General features: G+C 41.5%; 1 protein-coding gene across 2 annotated transcripts in view; it reads right to left on the minus strand.

Annotated features, from left to right (window-relative positions):
• Positions 1-700, minus strand: part of LOC143111251 (NLR family CARD domain-containing protein 3-like) — a 16,266-nt gene extending 15,566 nt beyond the window's left edge. For both annotated transcript variants that reach the window (XM_076273444.1, XM_076273445.1), the window contains exon 1: positions 632-700. The gene's annotated coding sequence lies outside the window, so the exon portion shown is untranslated. The remainder of the gene's footprint in view (positions 1-631) is intronic.
• Positions 701-11,174: the final 10,474 nt, after the last annotated feature.

Genomic DNA, 11,174 nt, shown 5'->3' on the forward strand with positions numbered 1-11,174 from the left:
TTGACTTTTCTAGTGCTGTTAATACACTACAGCCGCATATTTTAGCTAGAAAGCTTCTTTTTAAATAGCTCTACTGTTGCATGGATCACTGACTACCTCATAAGTAGATGTCAGTATGTGAGGCTCCATGGCACCAAGTCTGATACCATCACCACAAACATGGGGGCACCACAGGGTACAGTTTTATCTTCATTTGTATTTACCCTGCACACCACTGACTGCAGTGATTCCTGTTGTAGAATTCTGGGGTATTCTAACTGTATTCTGATGTGTTCCTATGTTACTCCTGTGTGTAGTATATAACGGGGAGAGGTCCGTACCTTTGTACACAACCTTGTTTTTTCACATTATTGAATTGAGGTGGACCTCATTCCTCAATACCTGGACAACAAGCTGGACAGGAAGGTGAACAGTAGAGTTATCTTCTTAAGTCAGAAAAAATAGGCTATTGTAAAAGTAGGCCTAGCCTACAGCGAACGTCATGCTGCACAATTACCAAACAAACGCGTGGAAACTCTCGTCTCCGACTCCAACTATAATGAATCTTACATCTTCTGTTCATGGAAACAAGATCATTTACCACCTCTAATATCGATAATAACCATACATTTAATTTATTACGCTGACTTACCTTCATAAAAACCGATGGAAACGGTCCAACACGCAATCGGTCTTTTTTTCTCGGTCGATCAGATTTACTTTCGTTTTCACCTCTTCCGCGTTTATCACATGACCAATAACACGTCCCCATTCTAATCACCGAACCGTGAAGCTTCATTGAGACCAATCTCCAATACAGACATTAGTACTAAAACACAATGAAACATTTTCCTGGAGAAACCAGAGAATCCAACAAGGTAATTTACAGAAATTCTCGGATGGTTACATTCTTAATAATGACCATCATCTTTACAAAATTAAGTGAATAGTTTCGTCAGGAGGTGTTATGAAGTCCACCTTATTCTTAATGCAGATAAGACAAAGGAGCTCATCATTGATTTTAGAAAGAAAAAAACTGATGTAACCCCTCATCGTGATTAAAGGACAGTTAGATAGATAGATAGACATTAGAGCCTGATGCACACACACACACACACACACAGAGTGTGGCTCTCCTTGTGCATCCTGCCTCCATTTCTCCTGTACGGAGTTGAGGGAGAATTATGCTGTGTCCTGCACACCACACTTCATATGGGTCTCATGTGACATGACACAGACCTGGAGAGAATGGTGGATCAGTTTTTCCATCTCAGTGGCTACTGGTTATAAATGTCAGCCACTATTATGCATTATTAATGTTTTATAAATGTGAATATTAAATTATAATGTTGTGTATATGTTTTATAGATGGCTATGTGTAGTTTTGTTGTTGTTTGAAGCATTGAAATATGACCTAGAAAAAGCAATAGAATGTGGAGGAAAACATTTGACTTTTGTAAAACCACTTTTGTAAAAAAACATGTGTGGCACTGTGTTAAATGCAATGGAACTGGACAACCTGGAAATGTTAAAGTAACTCATCCTAATAGCCCACGGGCCCATACATTGTAACGTTACATATCCAGCCGGTCCAGTCCTAGCTGAGTTTGAATTTGCCCATACATTGTAACATTACATATCCACTGAGGTTGCTATCATAGGGTGAAAGTGGCAGATAATGTCAGAGGTGGATGAACAGATCAATACAATGAATGTGCTCATGTCCAACGTGACATCTTCATTTAGATCAAGACTAACACACATGTCTTTGTGATTCATGAAATCTACACATAGTGCTAATAGAATGAAATACCTTTAAAAACAATAAATATTGTTTTATGAAATCACCTGAACTGGGCTAAACCCTTGAAAAAATATTCAATTGATAACCTCTTTGGGAGGAAAGGCAGTCATCTGGGGGATAATGGAATGGGTGCTTGTCATGTCATGTATCCATACTCAGGGGCGCTGCTAGAAAATATAGGCCCTATGACAGAAACATATTCTGCCCCCCCCCCCCTTCTGCCCCCCTAGGTGCTCCAGGGGCAATTGATAAATTGAGACTTAAATATATATTACATTCATTGATTAAAGCACAATACACCCTATAAAAAAACAACTCTTGTACTCAACATTTTTTTTTCTAACCCAATTTTAAGCTTAAGTCTTTTGGGAGTTTGATCTCTTCACATTGACAACATCAATAGAGTAGCTACTTAGCAACTATAGCCTAGCAGCTTTGAATAATGTAAAGGTGACACCTGTTCAATTCAACTCAGCATGACATTTACTGAGGCTAGAAACATTCAAATACACCCAAAGCTGAAAACCCTTGAGAAGAGGGGACAGGAAACTAGCTGTCAGAGCTACGTGACTACATGCACAGACTGTGTGACAGTATGCACAAAATGAAAGCAGTCATAGAACCACAACCTTCCTCTGTGTGTGTGTGTGTGTGTGTGTGTGTGTGTGTGTGTGTGTGTGTGTGTGAAAGAGACTGTAGGCATATTTTGTCATTATTCCTCTAACTGTAACTTACAGCTACGTGACTACATGCAGACACTATGTGACCGCATACACATTCAAATGAAAGTAGACATAGAACCACAGCCTTCCTATTTGTATGGAAATAGGTTGGACTAGTCCACTGAAATCTTTCCACACTGTTAAAAACATCTGTACAGAGTACATATATAATACACCGCATTTACATGTATTAATTCGGAGAGACTATTTATTATATTATTAGATTAAAATTGTAACATTACATATCCAGACGGTCCAGTCCTAGCTGAGTTTGAATTTGCCCATACATTGTAACATTACATTTCCACTGAGGTTGATATCATGGGGTGAAAGTGGCAGATAATGTCAGAGGTGGATGAACAGATCAATACAATGAATGTGCTCATGTCCAATGTGACATCTTCATTTAGATCAGACTAACACACATGTCTTTGTGATGCATGAAATCTACACATGTAGTGCAAATAGAATGAGATACATATTGTACATGTGTGAAGGAGATACCCTTGCAAACTACTGTATTCTTACAGAAGTTTTAAATGATTATCTTTCACATTTACTTTTTGTCTTTTGTTCTTTTTTTTTCCTTTTTAGTTACGTAGAACTTTGGATTGCCTCTGTGTATGAAATGTTCATGTAAATAAACTTGCCTTGCCATTATTCATTCTCAGAGTGGGTGGGATTTCTACCATGCTGTGCCCATCTACTTCTCAAAGCGCTAGAGACATTGAAAAGAGGAGCATAAGTGCTGACATAGGGCAGGTAGTATATAGTACATAGTTGTGCAGGATGAGCCTGTGGAGCAGAGAGATGCATCATGGGTAGCAGCAGCCAATCAGCATCTCTCGCCAGCCAGCCGTGCCAGCTGTGCCCGCCTCACACTATCTCAGGGGACAAGGTGGAGGCACACTTGGGTCTCTCTCAGGGGACAAGGTGGAGGCACACCTGGGTCTATCTCAGTGGACAAGGTGGAGGCACACCTGGGTCTCTCTTGCCACCCAGCTTAGCCCGCCTCACTCCCCCCCTCAGTGGACAAGGTAGACATATCCATTCATCATTAGGGGGCGATCAATTAACATTTAACAAACAAGTACATAACAATTATGAGCCCTAGAATGAAGTTACGCCTGCCATAAGGAGGTTTGGAGCCCTTGAATAAAGTTACGCCCCCCATAAGGAGGATTGGAGCCTGGTGTGTCTGGTTGTATGGACTCTGTATCCTCCTTTCCATTGGCTGTTGGTACGGGATAATGATGGCTACTGAGTTGGGAATGCAGAGGTCTCCACCATCCCCCATGATGAAGCAGCAGCAGGAGGAGACAGAGCCTCTCTGTAGACCCTGCAGGAGGAGGAGACATGGGCCTCTGTGTAGAGGAGGAGGAGACAGAGCCTCTCTGTAGATCCTGCAGGAGGAGGAGACCAGAGATGGGAAGTAACGAAGTACAAATACTTCGTTACTGTACTTAAGTAGATTTTTTAGATATTTTTACTTTACTTTACTATTTATTTTTGAGGCGACTTTTTACTTTTACTCCTTACATTTTAACACGAATATCGGTACTTTCTACTCCTTACATTTTACAAAACTGGCTCGTCACTTTAGTTTCAAATAATTTCAGTGGAGTTACCGTTATTATTTTTCGTGTCATCAATAGCGGATGGGAATATAGCCTACGTTGCACTTGACGCACCACTTGACTCGACAGATTTGGGCGGCATTCATTCGCGGCAAATCATTGCAGCTTGATGGTAGTAACGTTAACGTTAGCACGTTGCAGTATGTCTCAATTAAATTTAGTCAAAAATGCCCTCCTCCTCTCCTCGCCTTTGGTGCTTCCCTAACTTCTAGCTGCAGTGTAGCCTATATCCTTAGCAATAAGTATGCAGCACTGGGTCTTGAACAGGGATGTAGTGGAGGCTAAACGCAAGTAAACACAGTTTATCCACCCCTTATTATAGTTTATCCACCTCTCAAAAGAGTTTATTCACCAATTACTGTTAACATTTAAAAATCACACTGTATTATCCACAATAACAATATGTACACTCATCAACACTCTATTAACCACTTAATGCCACTTGTATTGTTATAAACATTGGACAATAACCTCCACCATCAACAAACATGTTCTGAATGCCTTTTCTAAAAATCTGAATCATGATCACAGAATTCATAGTTTACCCACCTCTTATTTTACCACTACATTCCTGGTCTTGAAATATTCACAGGAATTTGTGTTGTTTTATCCAATATTAATTGTGCAGATATAGTCCATCTTATACACACCCATGAAGCCAACAAAGAAAATGCAAAAATAGAGACTTTTGTGTAATTATTCCATTTTGTTTAGTCATTCTATATCAGAACCTGACATACAATCCAAATAGTCTACACGAAACCTCAGAAATGCATACTTTTATTGTCAGTATGCATTTTGGGGAGTTTCCAGGGCATTACAAAACGCATGAGCTTACCTTGGCAAATAATGGTCTAAAGTACTCATTTTTCATTCTATATTGATCTACTTTTGCACACAGCTTCGCAAGACCTGGTGCTAGGGCTCAGTTGTGTTTCTAAAATCATATCAAGTGACCTACAGGGCTGAAATGTGGTCAGTTCAGAGAAGCTTGTTATCCGGCAGAAAGAAAAAACAATATTGTAGGCTCTGTAACTCTGTGCCAGTGCTTTCTAAGAAACTACAGGATCTTAGCTTTCTAAAGATGTCCAGCATTTGATGGTAGGCCAAAAGAACACACTGCCCTCTGAAGTAGGCAGTGCAATGTTGGGGGGGGGGGGGGCTAGAAATGGCCCAACAGGTTATGGGAAGATTTAAAAAGAGAGACTGGCACTCTTGCACTCTAGTAACATTTGTATGGTCCAGGTACCGTTGCATAAAAAATTGTCATTCACAAGACTACTTTTACTTTTATACTTTAAGTAAATTTCCAAGCCTGTACTTTGTTACTTTTACTTGAGTAAATAAGTTAAATCAGTACTTCTACTTTTACCAGAGTATTTTTTAACACAAGTATTTGTACTTCTACTTGAGTATGGGAAGTGAGTACTTTTGCCATCTCTGGAGGAGACAGAGCCTCTCTGTAGAGGAGGAGGAGACATGGGCCTCTCTGTAGATCCTGCAGGAGGAGGAGACAGAGCCTCTCTGTAGAGGAGGAGGAGAATACAGGGCCTCTCTGTAGATCCTGCAGGAGGAGGAGGAGACAGGGTCTCTCTGTAGATCCTTCAGGAGGAGGAGAAGACAGGGCCTCTCTGTAGATCCTGCAGGAGGAGGAGGAGACAGGGTCTCTCTGTAGATCCTTCAGGAGGAGGAGAAGACAGGGCCTCTCTGTAGATCCTGCAGGAGGAGACATGGGCCTCTCTGTAGATCCTGCAGGAGGAGAATACAGGGCCTCTCTGTAGATCCTGCTGTTCTTCAGGACTCTGGTGTCGTGGAGCGAGCCGGGATACCCAATGAAGATGTTGAGGAATGTGCCCCTCCCATCACACACACAGCCTGCATTTGATTGGATGGAAGGAGCTTCCTGTTCAGGTCATCCTGGCTTTGTGGTCCAGAGGGGGTCTTGATGTGATTGAACCTGTTTGCGCGGCTCCAATTGTTTGAAGCGTGGAATATCCAATTTTTACTAAAAACTGACCTTTTTCCTCCCCCCATCATCACATAGTCCTAATGACCTACTGCTGCCATCTAGTGTTCCAATATAGAAACAACAGGCAAAAGTCCAGCAGTATTCTGTAACACTTTATGACCTCTTTCTAAAAGACTGAATCTGTTGGATGCTCACAGTTTGTGGACAACTCATGAATTAAAAAATAATAATAGTCGCTCTACACCACCCAACTCACCTGTGAGTTCTTCCTTTTCCCCAACAGACTGTTTTCATGCTGAAGAATTGGCAGTTTGTAGGAGCACTGGAACCTGTGTCACTGCTTTAAGCAGCATGCTAATGTTTGATTGGATGATTCCTCTCCCTCCTGCTGTACTGCTAGAAAGAATATATTTCAGCTGAAAAAATGTATTTCTGGGTAGAATAATGATATTTGATATGTTTGGTCTAGTTTGATACAAAAAAGTGCTCACCATACGTCATGTAAATGATCAAATATTAAAATAATAAAAGAATAAAGCATAAAAATGGAGCAACAGAGAGAGGGAGAGAAATGTGTGTGTGAAGGAGAGGAGGGGATCAACAGCCCTAACATCCAGGTTCAAGGGCAGATGTCACTGTGAGAAATTCAACACACAACATTAATTTTCTATCTGATATCGGACATGTTGGGTCTAGTTGGATACTTGTCTAATCAGCATGCTCACCATATGTCATATAAATGATCATATATTAGAATAACAATAACATATGGAATAACAGAGAGGGGTAAGAGAAATAGACAAAAGAGTCTAAAAAGAGTCATGAAAAACATGAATGCCATTTATATACAAATATATGTAGTGCACATCGAATAATGATTCTGATTCACAATTCTCTTTTGATATATGAACTTCACACAGTTGGTTCAACAGGCATCCCAGCAGGCCTGAAGTAGCAGGAGCGTGATGGGGCAGCAGGCCTGAGGCAGCAGGAGCGTGGTGGAGCAGCAGGCCTGAGGCAGCAGGAGCGTGATGGGGCAGCAGGCCTGAGGCAGCAGGAGCGTAATGGAGCAGTGGTAACTGGGCAATCCTTGTCTGATATCCCCAACCCGCCGCTGCGAGTCTGTGTCGCTCTGGATACAAGTGTCTGCTTCATATTACTCAACTTAAACTTTTAACTTTAGGAGTGGACACTGGCAGAGTTGTTTGACCCCCCAATGAACAACTAACCAGAAAGATGACGTTTCCTCACTTCCTATACTAACTCTTTCCCACAATAACTCCACATCAAAACTGTAAGGGGTAATAACATGTAAAGTGGACTTGCTGACTGATGTTTCCTTTAGGTCATGGTCAAGTGGAATGACCTCTGCTCAGTGTGAATACACGTGACATGTAACTGAACATGATGCTGCACACACAAACACACATAAAGGCAACAAACCTTTTTTTAATTTAATTTTAATTTATTTGTATGCAGTTTTCATATAAATGTAATGCCTTTGCATTACCCACATCCAAGTAAAGCATTTTACGTATAACATTTTAACCACTTATATATTTAATTTATTATATAACAAAAAAAGTTATTATTGAAAATAAAATGACTCCCCATCTCTCTCTCTCACACACACACACGCACAGTCATATCAGAATGTAGAAAGTGTGCAAAAGCCTCACTCGCTCGCTCCATTCCCCATGATTCGCCCGAATTGCCTGCAGCTGCGACTCCTTCACGTGTTGCACAGACACACCTGTCACTAATTATTAGGCAGGGGATATAACCAGAGACTTTCTAATGAGGAGACACAGCACTCAAAAAATCCTCCATAGAAATGCACGGGGTTAGTTTGTAACACCAATATGGCCGTTGTCTACACATATCCCACCCCTTCCTCGGCAAAACATCGACATGTGAATACATTGAGCCAATCATATGGTGTGTGTTGTGAAGACATCGTGCCAATCATGTGTTGTGAAATCACCGCTGGAACAAGATTGATGTCGTGAAGCCTTGCGCATGCGCATTTCTGCTGAATAGGATGCCCTATGAGTGCCCAAAAAGCGTTGGAATATGGCCGTCGAGTGGAGGGACTTGCCTAAAAGGACTTTGATATAACTTACCTGGGGGGGTATTCCATCAACCTTGCTAAAGGCCAAATCCCGCTTATTTCTATAAGTCTCGCTAATTTTAGTGAGAATTCCGTTCCATTAATGAGGTTAACGTGAATCCCAGCTTGGTAACTATGGGAATTTATGCCACAGAACTAACCTGCTCCGTAGCAGGTTAACTTTCAAGCTAAATTAAGCTGTGTTGCAAAAAAAAACAATCAGTCGGAAAACGAGTCCAAAAAGATGGTTCCGTCAACCTGTGCTTTCGTCACCTGTAGCCTACAACTTCACAAATAGAAGTAGGCCTAGAAATGTTTTTTCCGACAGTGTCACCAAGCATGGATTTACATATTCACTAGCTCCAAAGAATGTATGAAGATTATGCGATTAAAAATGTTTTAACTTCACATGCGTGTGGTTCTAGTAATCTTGCTACTCTGCGTCACTTACGTTCGGTGGTGGCGTAACGTGCACCGAGACGGCATAAGAAAGGATTAGCCTACATTCTTGCGTGTTCACAGGTTCGCTTCCCATACGAAGTATTAAGGCTCCATAGTTTATCTCCTTGATAATGGCATTTTTAGTTATAATCTTTGATGAAAGACATATGTCTACTGCTGATAAAGGGTCATGCACATTTGGTAGGCTGTTCAGTAACAGTATATGCTTTGCCAGTGGGCTATATTATATCTGATGCAAGCCAAAGGATAATTCTGTAGCCTGTAGGCCTACTGTATATAGGCAGCTAATAATTAAAACTGCTTCATTTGTCGACGATTGTTCATGAATGTCAAATCAACTATGTGCTACACAAATACTAGGCAAAAATGACAAATTGAAAGCCATTGCATTTCAGATAATTATATTTCAAACATTTTGGGACTTATGGGAGACAATAGGCTATTATGTTGATACTAATTTATTTTATGACCACCTACACCTAGACAATAATTTAGAGTGAATTCTTTTAATCTAAGAATGTAGGCTATAGATAGTTTAGAAATTATGTCAAAGTTGTTTTTGAGTTTATACTATTTATTCATTCACTCGTTTTGTTCAAGCATAGACTAGTCTATGTGTTCAAGAGTGAAGCCAATCAAACTCGGAATTGATTTCAAACCATTAGCATTGTTGTTTTAAATACACTGCTCAAAAAAATTAAAGGAACACTTTGAAAAAACATCAGATCTCAATGGGGAAAAAACTCATGCTGGATATCTATACTGATATGGACTGGGTAATTTGTACTGGATAAAGGATGGCACATTATTTTTTTGGTAATGAAAATGATCAACCTACAGAGGGCCGAATTCAAAGACCCCCACAAAAATCAATGAAAAAAGTGAAACAATTATGCGACAAGCTAGTCCATTTTGCCTAAATTTCATTGCAGCAACTCAAAATGGTACTCAGTAGTTCGTATGGACCCCACATGCTTGACAATGAGACGGCAGATGGTGTCCTGGGGGTCTTCTCCCAGATGTGGACACGGCCATCATTGAGCTCCTTGACAGTCTGTGGTGCAACCTGCCAGTGTTGGATGGACCAAAACACAATGTCCAAGAGGTGTTCTACTGGATTTAAATCAGGGGAGTGTGGGGGACAGTCAATGGTGTCAATTCCTTCATCCTCCAGGAACTGCCTACACACTCTAGCCACATGTGGCCGGCCATTGTTGTGCGCCAGAGGAAACCCAGGGGCCTCTGCACCAGTACAGGGTCAGACAATGGGTCTGAAGATTCATCCCGATACCTAAGAGCAGTGAGGGTGCTGTTGTTTTGCCCATAGAGGTCCCTCCAAGGATATGCCTCCCCAGACCATCACTGACCCACCACCCAATCGGTCATGCTGAATGATGTTGCAGGCAGCATAACGTTCTCCATGACATCTCCAGACCCTTTCACGTCTGTCACATGTGCTCAGGGTGAACCTGCTCTCATCTGTGAAAAGCACAGGGTGCCAATGGCGGACCTGCTAATTTTGTATTCTATGGCAAAAGGCAATTGAGCTCCACAGTGCTGGGCAGTGAGCACAGGTCCCTCAAGAGGCCATCGGGCCCTCAGGCCACCCTCATGAAGTCTGTTTCTGACACTGTGGTCAGAGACATTCACACCAGCGGCCTGCTGGAGGTCATTTTGTAGGGCTCTGGCAGGGCTCCTACTGTTCCTCCTTGCACAAAGGAGCAGATACTGGTCCTGCTGCTGGGTAAAGGATATTCTACCACACTGCCAAGCTCTCTTAAAGCAACTGCCTGTCTCCAGGAATCTCCTTTTGAGACTGCGCTGGGAGACACAGAAGTCCTGGCAATGGAACGTATTGGTGTGCCATTCTGGAGGAGTTGGACTACCTGTGCAACATTTGTAGGCTCCAGGTACTGGCTTATGCTACCAGTAGTGACACTGACCCTACCCAAATGCGAAACTTATGAAAAATCACTCAAGAAGGAGAAAGATGGAAAAATTATCAGTTGCCACCACCTGTAAAACCATTCCTGTTTTCGGGGTTGTCTTATTGTTGCCCCTCTAGAGCACCTGTTGTTAACTTTGATGACACCAAAGCAGGTGAAATTGATTCACAACCTCCTCTGTTACGTAACTGGCCAGACCAATAGCTTACAAGTTTGATAACCTTGATGCTATACACCTATGAAAAAGTGTTCCCTTATTTATTTTGAGCAGTGTATATGCTTTCCTTATTCTCCGATTTCTGTAGGCAATCTATTTTTTTCTCTCGATGTTAAATGTGATGACTTTCGATGAAAATCCTGTAGATGGCGCTTGCCAAATCAAACAGAAATCGTCTAGTATTGTCTGAATTTTACGACATATATCCTCTTTTCGTCAATCTACTGTTTTGGTCTACTGTTCTACCTCGTGCACGAGCAAAGATGAAGCTGAACTAAACCTCGCTTGAATAAACGAGGCCAAGATGCCGCTAACTTGAGTTAATGGA

The sequence above is a fragment of the Alosa pseudoharengus genome, unplaced genomic scaffold (assembly GCF_046254945.1).
Source record: "Alosa pseudoharengus isolate Yale_2024_CS ecotype anadromous, Long Island Sound unplaced genomic scaffold, YU_APseudo_1.1 YU_APseudo_1.1_scf_77, whole genome shotgun sequence".
Classification (NCBI taxonomy): Eukaryota; Metazoa; Chordata; class Actinopteri; order Clupeiformes; family Clupeidae; genus Alosa; species Alosa pseudoharengus.